An 8,891-nucleotide genomic window follows, 5' to 3' on the forward strand; every position below is an offset into this window, starting at 1 on the left:
TGCCAATTTCTGACTCTACTGTTGAGACTGTTGAAGCATTATTTGTGATCTGGAAGAATTTTAAACAATCTTAATGTCCAGTGATGTGAGTTGGCTCAGATATCTGTGATGCAGCCAACTGACTGAATTTTTAAAGCCTTTCATAGTCAGCAGTAGGAAGACCATCTAGCACACTAAAAAATTCTTAGGATAAACAGCAGGGTAGCACGATTCTGCTATGACATTAGATTTAAAATCAAACTACAAAATGACACCCAGTCAAGTGTTTTATATCTTGAACTGGCAGGGGTGGGGAGCAGGGGATGGTTACAAAAGTGAACACATGTGAACAATCTTCCAGCTATACAGTTATGGGCACTTCACAGCATGAATGTCATACCTCAATAAAAAAATTAATGATGCCTGAGCTATGATTGCATTCTGTATCTTTTTGCATGAACAGAAACAAGAATTTCAAGGAAGCATAGGCAAAGAAAACACTTTGATTGTGCTGGTTGTGGGAGAATGGAAGAATCTTTGCTCGTTCCTACATGTTGATTTCTATCACTGATACTGTAATAGAGCATTTCTTTGGAGCAGGGGTGGGGAATCCTCGAAATATATTATCTAAGAAGAGTAAGAGTAGAACATAAACTGATTAAAAATAAATACATCAGTAAGTAACAACCTTCCCCTTTCAATGCAAATTCAAAGCCCAAAAGAGAAATTCACTGTTTACTGTTTGATCTGGGTCCTTTTCCAGCCCTTCCCAACCAGACATATTCAGGGCACCAGCAGCTGCCTCAGCTCCAGCCCTCAGCGGGTCAGAAGAGAAAATGGGAGGCCCAGCCCTACAAGGTAACAAAGAGGCATGATGCTACCTGCCCACGGTCCCTTTTACTGGAAAGCCTCTAGCAAGCCAGAGGCATTGCGGTGCCCACTGAGCTTCCACTGCTCCCTCTGTATCATTAAGGATGCTTTCTGCTGCAAGTAATAGAAAATGCAACCAAATGTCTTAACTACCGTGGAAAGTTCATTATTTCATGTGTCTAGAATTCCAGCTAGAGTGTGACTGAGAGGATCAAAACCAGCAACTCAGTGATGTCGGCAATGGCTCAGATTCTCTCCATATCTCTGCCTTTCTGTGGCTATTCCCTCCACCCTCCAACCTCATGGCACTAGTAGTCACAGATACAAGTAGTCCGAAAGAACAGAGAGCAAGTTCTTTGTTCACATCCAGCAAAGGAGGGATGTTTCCCTCTGTGGTTCTCTATTTAAGAGGGAATTAATTTTCCCCCACAAATCCCTCAGTGGACTTCTCATGTCTCAGAATCAAATAGGACTGAGTCACATGACCATTTAAAAATTAATCCCCAGAAAATAGGAGGATGAAATTACCATGAACAACTTGGACTAATCATCTGGACTGGGGCTGGTATGGGATTTCAACCGCAGTGACCTTAAATCCCTTATCAATTTTACCTCCTAAAAATACCTTAAATGTGTCCACCCCATTGGTTTCCAAGTTACCATAATCTCTTGCCTGGACTATATCAAGAGCCTCCCAACTAATCAGCCTGCAAGTTCCTCGTGGGTAAGGACTGCCATTGCACTCCCAGCTCAATCAATCTGCCTAATAAAATGTAGGAAGTGGAGGGTCAGGGTAGAGACAGGAAATGAGCTAGAAATGGAAGGAAACCTTATTTTGCATTGAGTCCTGCTTCTTTGCAAGTGACAATGCACCAAGGTTAGACTGTGTGGTACTTTGGCTTATGTATGGTTTACAACGTGATTCTCAGTACTAATCGAACTCAGTAATTAGCAAGTTTCTCCTGAAAATGCCAAGTTTAAATTCAGAAAGAACCACCTGCCAAGGGGAAAAAATAAAAGACTTTCATTCATCCAATGCATTTTTGAGGACATTCTACCCGAGGCAGTGTGCTCGACACTGGAGACAAAAAGGTGAATAAGACTGACACAGTCTGCTGTCTCGGAGCTAACAGTGTAACACGAAAAGCAGTCATTAAACAACTAATTACAGACTAATTATTTAATTGCAGTTTTGAAAATGCTGTTAATAGAGAAATATAGGAGAATGACACCATATCATGGTTTGAGATGGGAGGCATGAAATCAGAAAATGCTTCCCTTAAGGAAATGACATTTAAACTGAGTGGAGTTCAGCCCAGAGAACAGGTAAAGCAGAGGAAATTATGTGTTCAAAGACCCTGGGGCAGAATGAAATACGAAAGGACTAAAAGTCAGTATGTCGAGAAGAGAGAATAAAGAGAAGAGTAGTGCAAGCTGAGCTGGGGGAGGCAGGGGCGGAGGGGAGTGTAAGCAGGGGTAGATCAGAAGGACCTTTCACACTAGCAGTCTAAGCAAGTGATAGGATTAAGAGACAGAAGATGACACCACAAGCAACTGGGAAGAGATCATCAGACACAGAGAATAAATAAGCTGTCTCCCCAGTTCTGGGAGAACAGGTGCTCCCTGGCCAGTGGATGGAGCTCTGATTGATCTGGCTTTTTGGGGTTAATTTGCTCTCCTACTCAGCTCTGACACCGCAGTCACTAGAAAGCCACAGATCTCAGTAAATGACATGGTGTTTCCTTTCCAGCATCCTTAGGGCAGGTGTGGCCCATGGACAGGCTGGAGGTACTCCTGGATACCTAGGACATGGGTCTGCACTTTGCCCTGGCCATGTGGCCAGCCTCTTTCTTACGCCAAGATTTTGCATTCCAGACAGGAGCCCTGCCTATTCCTCCATCCTGAGCTGTGCAGAGGGGTTAATCCGCCTGTTAATTTTCCACATGAAGTAATATGCACAATGAAGCACAAACGAGAAACAGGACACCAACACTGTCTCCAGCTGAGAAATCAATTCATACTTGAAATTACTCTGGGTGACCCTACTCACCACTGGGTTCCTATTTCCATCTATCCTGATTTGTAGAAAGCTGTCCTCCTGGCGCACGCAGCCCCCAAGAGTGCCCTGGGAGGTTTTGCTGCTGCACCCCAGTGGCACACTAATGGCCCAGTGAAAGGAGCGCCAACATTGAAGGCAGAGCATCCCCAGGGCAGGCAGGCGACAGGATTACACAGCTCCGGTAACATGGCCTGCTGGGCCTGTGCTCAGTGTCAGCTGCGGCATCCAACAGCTTGAGCTCTGGCAGAATAATATCTGGGGTTCAGAGGCCACTCCCCTCTCCCCACCACCCGATAGCTCAGCTGACTAACTGTCTGGATCATTTATTCATTTCACAAACATATACATGAGTGTCAGATACTCTGCTTGGTTCAGAGAAGAGAAAAAGATGAAAAAGATCCCATGGATCTTAACACTGGAGTTTAGAAGAAAAAAAAAAGCTGGGCTTATGTCCCAGCTCTTCCTTCCATTTACTAGATATGTGACCTTACGCCAGCTATAACCTCTCTGTGCTTTAAGTTCGTTACCTGTGAAGCAAAGACAATCTCTACTTCCTACAGTGGTCATAAGGGTACATATATACAAACAAAACTAAGCTTCCATGCACTGGCTTGTCACTGCATCACATAAAAGAGATAGCGTGGGTTGTCACCAGAGATGGAGATTATAATTGGGATAATCTCACATAAAATATAAGCCATGTGAAAAGGCCACACATTGTATGATTCCATTTATATGAAATATCCAGACTAGGCAAATCCGTAGAGACAAAGCATATTAGTGGTGGCCTGAGGCTGGAGGGAAGGGGGAATGGGAAGTAACTGGAACAGGGTTGAACAGGGTTTCTTTCAGGAGTGAGAAAAATGTTTTGGAGTTAGATGGTGGTGATGGCTGTACAATTCTCTGTAAAAGAAATCACAAAATTGTATGCATACTTTAAAGAGATGACGTTTATGGTATGTGAATTATATCTTTTATCAATAAAACTATTATTTTAAAAATATATGTGTGTACATATGTGTGTGTGTGTGTGTATACCATGTGGCATATATAAAATTCACTTTGGAAGTATCTCAGGAGGAGATACATGCACTATAAATCAAGATGATGCAGATAGAAAAAAACAAATGGTTGATTCGAACATGAGCCAGGAGCAAAGGTTTCAAGAGCAAGCAGCAGGACCTGCAGGTGTTAACACACAACCCTGATGCTGCTCACATAGGCAGCCCATCTCAGATTGGACCAGCCACATTTCAAGTGTAGGAAGCCACCCATGACTAACGGTTATCATATTGGACAGCGCAGTTTTAGAAGAAAGACTGAAAAGGAAGAAAGGAAAGACACACACACTAATGGAAAGCATGCTTTCCAATTCTACCTGACTCCACCTCACCAAGCCCTGCCAGACAGGTGGCACGAGCTCCATTTTTGACAACTGAGCAAACTGAGGCTTAAAGAAGTTAAGCAAGAATAAGGAAAGGGGAGTTTTATTTTCAAGCTGGGAGAGAAGGTGACTGAAGGGAGGGGATTGCAAAGGTAAAAAAGAGGGGAAAGATGATGGGCAGAGGCAGGTTCCAGAGGATGTACGTGGAGGGTCACTTAAGAAGGACAAAACCCCACGGGATAGATGCATTCTACATATCATGGCAGAAAGCATGCAGTTAGTTTCACCAATTCTCTCATGCCAGAACCATAAGGATGGTAGAGAGACACTCCATCATCACCTGGGACAGGCTTGAATATGAACATCAACAAAACTATGTTTCCACTCAGTAGAAGCTGAGATCCCTGCTACAAGGATTTGTACTGATGGCAGGAAGCAGCCCACGCCGTTCACTTGGCATCTCCCGGCTGCCTTCTCCCTCTGACCTTACCAACACCCCACCTGCACCCCAACAGCAACAGCAGCCCTGGCCTCTTTCTCCTTCCCCTCTCCAGTCCCCTTCTTTCTCCTCGCTTTAGCATCATCTGATTCCTTTTCTCTGCAAGTCTTTATTTCCAAGCCTCTTTCCTCTCCATCTTCATAAATAATCCAGGAGAGGCATTCTCAGCAGCTCCTCTTTCAAGTGAGTAATTCGAGTGGACCTCTCAGAGGTAGGTCTCCTCCCTACGTCATCCATCAGATACAGAATGGAGGGGGTGGGGGACATGATGCCCACTCCCTCTTCTGCGGCATTTTCCTTTCAGACGTGGAACAGGTGTGCATCGGGCAGATGTGATGGGACTCCACTCAGGCATGGCTGTTGGCTCTGCCTCAGCAGGCTCCCTGACTTTCAGGAAGATACTGCTCTCCCCAACTTCTTAAGATGTGTTTTTACAACCCAAGGAGTAGGAAGGATGGAAGAAAGCCAAAGTCTAGTTTAGTTTCCAGCTCACAGGACTCCCCAGCCGGCAGTAAGTCAGGCAGCTTGATAAGGTGAAAAGGCCCTGGGCTTTTATGTTTTCAGACTTGAGCTTGAGTCCTGATTCTGCTTTTTCTTAGCTTTGTGGCCTTGGGCAAGTTACTTAATACCCTTCCCTCGACCCCCAGAAGATTGGCTGCCTCATATTTTAAAATTAAATTTTTGTTTTAAAGCTGTTTGGGCCAGTTACAACTAAAAGACAAAGTGCACAAACAGACCAGCTCTTCATCTCCTCTTGACTATTACTTCCCCTCATTCCTTTCTTTGGATAAGAAGAATGTCAGACGAACTCTGTAGGCCAGTGTAGACAGGGGTTATGAGCTTGTAGGACTAGAGACCTTGTGTACCACCTCATTCTCACCCCATGGTCAGTCTCACTTGCTTGTTCAGAATAACACCCAAGCTGAGCCAAAGCGATGGCAGCCTTTTCCCTGATCTTGCATCTTTTGTCAACAAGACCAAAAGAAGGCCAAAAACTCCACCCCCAGTCCTGAGTGTGCAGGCAGGGTGGCCTCCCACAGTTCCCTTTATTAATGAAGCCCCGGTTAGTTTTGCAGCTCCAGCATTAAAACTCCAATTACTGACACCTGAGAATCTCTCTGGGGCAGTGTCAGGAAGGGGGCAGGGAGGAGGAAGTTGGGGCCACAAAGATTTGGAGGTTCAGCAAACTGAGACACTCAGTTCTCTCCATACTTAGCATCTAAAATGGTAACTAAAATGTAGCTGGCAAAAAAGAGCAAAAGAAAGAGAGAAAGAGAATGAAAGAGAGAAAGAGAAAGAAAGAATGAAAGAGAGAAAGAAAGAAACAAAGAAAGAAAGAAAAGGAAAGAAAGAAGGAAAGAGAGAGAAAGAGAGAAAGAAAGAAAGAGGAAGTTAAATAAATAAATAAGTGGCATGCAGAGCAACTGAAACAGGATATTCAAAAACAGAGAGATGTGAGAGAATATAGAATGTTCAGGAAACTGCACACAATTTGGTTTTGTAGAAATGTAACAACGTATCTCTAAGAGAGATAGTGGAGTCCAACCAAGAGAGCTTCAGCAAGCTCTATGTACCCACCCAAAGGCAGACCCAGGACCCAGACAGGGGCTCACACCCCATCCCAGAGTCCTCCCTCCTTGCCAAGATCCTCACCCAAATCCCCCAGTTGCTCACACTCTGCTGCAGCCGGTTTTCCTTTCCTTCTGCTGCTCATCCTTCACCTTCATGGAATATGCCATTACAATGTTCGCATAGCTTTATTAATAGACAAAAGCTGGAAACAACCCAATTGTCCATAAAGGATGAATGGATAAACCAAATGTGGTATATCCATCCAATGGGATATTACTCAAAAGCCTAAAAAAATAAACTAATATACACAAAAACATGAATGACTCTCAAAAAACATTATGCTGAGCAATGGAAACTAAAGAAGAATGAAATAATCTTGAAAGTAAAATAACTACCAGCCTAGATTCTATACATAGCAAAACATTTCCCAAAATTATAAGCAAAATTACTGTATATTAAAGACGGTGAAAACAGATTAATTTGTCAGAAATATTAATGAAATTTTCAATACTTTGAACTATATGATAATGAAAACCTAAGAGAGCAAAATTAGTGGGATGCAGCTAAAAGGATGCTTAGAGAAAAATTATACCCTCAAAGTGCGTATTTTAAAAAAGAAGAAATTTTGATAAATCTAAGGATCTATCTAAAGAGTTGGGGAAAAAACATCCAAAAAGAAAAAGAAAGGGGAAAAAATATTAAGATGAAAAATAAAGAAATAACCATACAAAAAGATTAACAAAGCCAAAAGTTGGTTCTTTCAAAAGACTAACGAAATGCATAAATCCCCATCAAACTGATCAAGAAATAAAAAGAGAAAATACAAATAACAAAGAGGATAAGTAAATGGAACATCACTACAGATCCTAAGATCCTATAACCATTAAAAAGATAATGATCACTGGGGGAGGTATAGCTCAAGTGGTAGAGTTTCTGCTTTGCATGCATAAAGTCCTGGGTTCAATCCCCAGTACCTTCACTAAAAATAAATAAACTTAACTATCTACCCCCAAAATAAAAAAATTTTTTTAAAGATAATAATCACTATAGCTTGCCCAGAGTGAAGTGTATCATTCAAATAGCCTTGCAACTATTACAAAAATTGTATTATTTTTAAAATTCCCTGAAAAGAAATCTCTAGGCCCAAATGGCTTCACTGGAGAATTATACCAAACATTTGAAGAAAATTTAACACCAATTTACAAAATATTTCCTAGAAAATAGAAAAGGAGGGAATTCTTTGCAACTCTTTTAAAGAAGCCAAAATTACCCTGATACAAAACTAGACAAAGCAGTACAAAAAAAGACTACAAATCAATATCCCTCATAAATACAGATATAAATATTATTATTAACAAAAAAGTCTTGATAATGCTGAAATAAAATAACTGCCAGCCTGGATTCTATACAAAGAAAAACACTTTCCAAGACTATAAGCAAACTTACCATATTTTTAAATTAGTAAAAACAGATTAATGAGATAAATTCAGCAATATATAAAAAGTAGGCTATATCATGACAAAGCAGTGTTTATTCCTGGAATGCAAAGGTCAATATTCAAAATCAGTCATTGTAATCCAACATATTTACAGAAGACCAACCTATGAAATGGGAGACAATATTTGTAAACGATACAGCTGACAAGGGCTTAATTTCCAGAATATGTAAATAGCTTCTACAACATAACAACAACAACAACAACAACAACAAAAAAAAAAAAACTCAATTCAAAAATGGGCAGAAGACCTAAGCAAGCAATTCTCCAATAAACACATAAAAATGGCCAATAGGCACATGGAAAAATGCTCAATATCACTAAGTATCAGAGAAATGCAAATCAAAACTACAATGAGGTATCACCGCACACCAGTCAGAATGGCCATCATTCAAAAGTCCATAAATGATAAATGCTGGAGAGGGTGTGGAGAAAAGGGAACCCTCCTACACTGTTGGTGAGAATGTAGTTTGATGCAGCCATTATGGAAAATAGTCTGAAGATTCCTCAAAAAACTAAAAATAGACATCCTATGATCCAGCAATCCCACTCCTGGGCATGTGTCTGGAGGACACTCTAATTCAAAAAGATATATGCACCCCAAAGTTAATAGAAGTACTATTTACAATAGCCAAAACATGGAAACAACCTAAATATCCATCAACAGATGACTGGATAGAGAAGCTGTGGAATATTACTCAGCCATAAAAAGAGTAAAATAATGCCATTTGCAGCAACATGGACGGAACTGGAGATCATCACTCTAAGTGATATAAGCCAGAAAGAGAAAGAAAAATACCATATGATATCACTTATATGTGGAATCTTTAAAAAAAAAAAGACACAAATGAAATTATTTACAAAACAGAAATACTCACAGACATAGAAAACAAACTTATGGTTACTGGGAGGAAAAGGGGTGGGAAGGGATAAATTGGGACCTTAGGATTTGCAAATACTAACTACTATATATAAAATAAATAAATAACAAATTTCTTCCATATAGCACAGGAAATTATATTCAGTATCTTGT

General features: G+C 41.0%; 1 non-coding gene across 1 annotated transcript; it reads left to right on the forward strand.

Moving 5' to 3' along the window:
- Nucleotides 1-7,269: 7,269 nt before the first annotated feature.
- TRNAA-UGC (transfer RNA alanine (anticodon UGC)) lies at nucleotides 7,270-7,342 on the forward strand. Its single transcript has one exon. It is a non-coding gene; the product is annotated as a tRNA-Ala (tRNA).
- The last annotated feature ends 1,549 nt before the right edge of the window (nucleotides 7,343-8,891 follow it).

This window comes from Vicugna pacos, chromosome 10, assembly GCF_048564905.1.
Source record: "Vicugna pacos chromosome 10, VicPac4, whole genome shotgun sequence".
Taxonomy (NCBI): Eukaryota; Metazoa; Chordata; class Mammalia; order Artiodactyla; family Camelidae; genus Vicugna; species Vicugna pacos.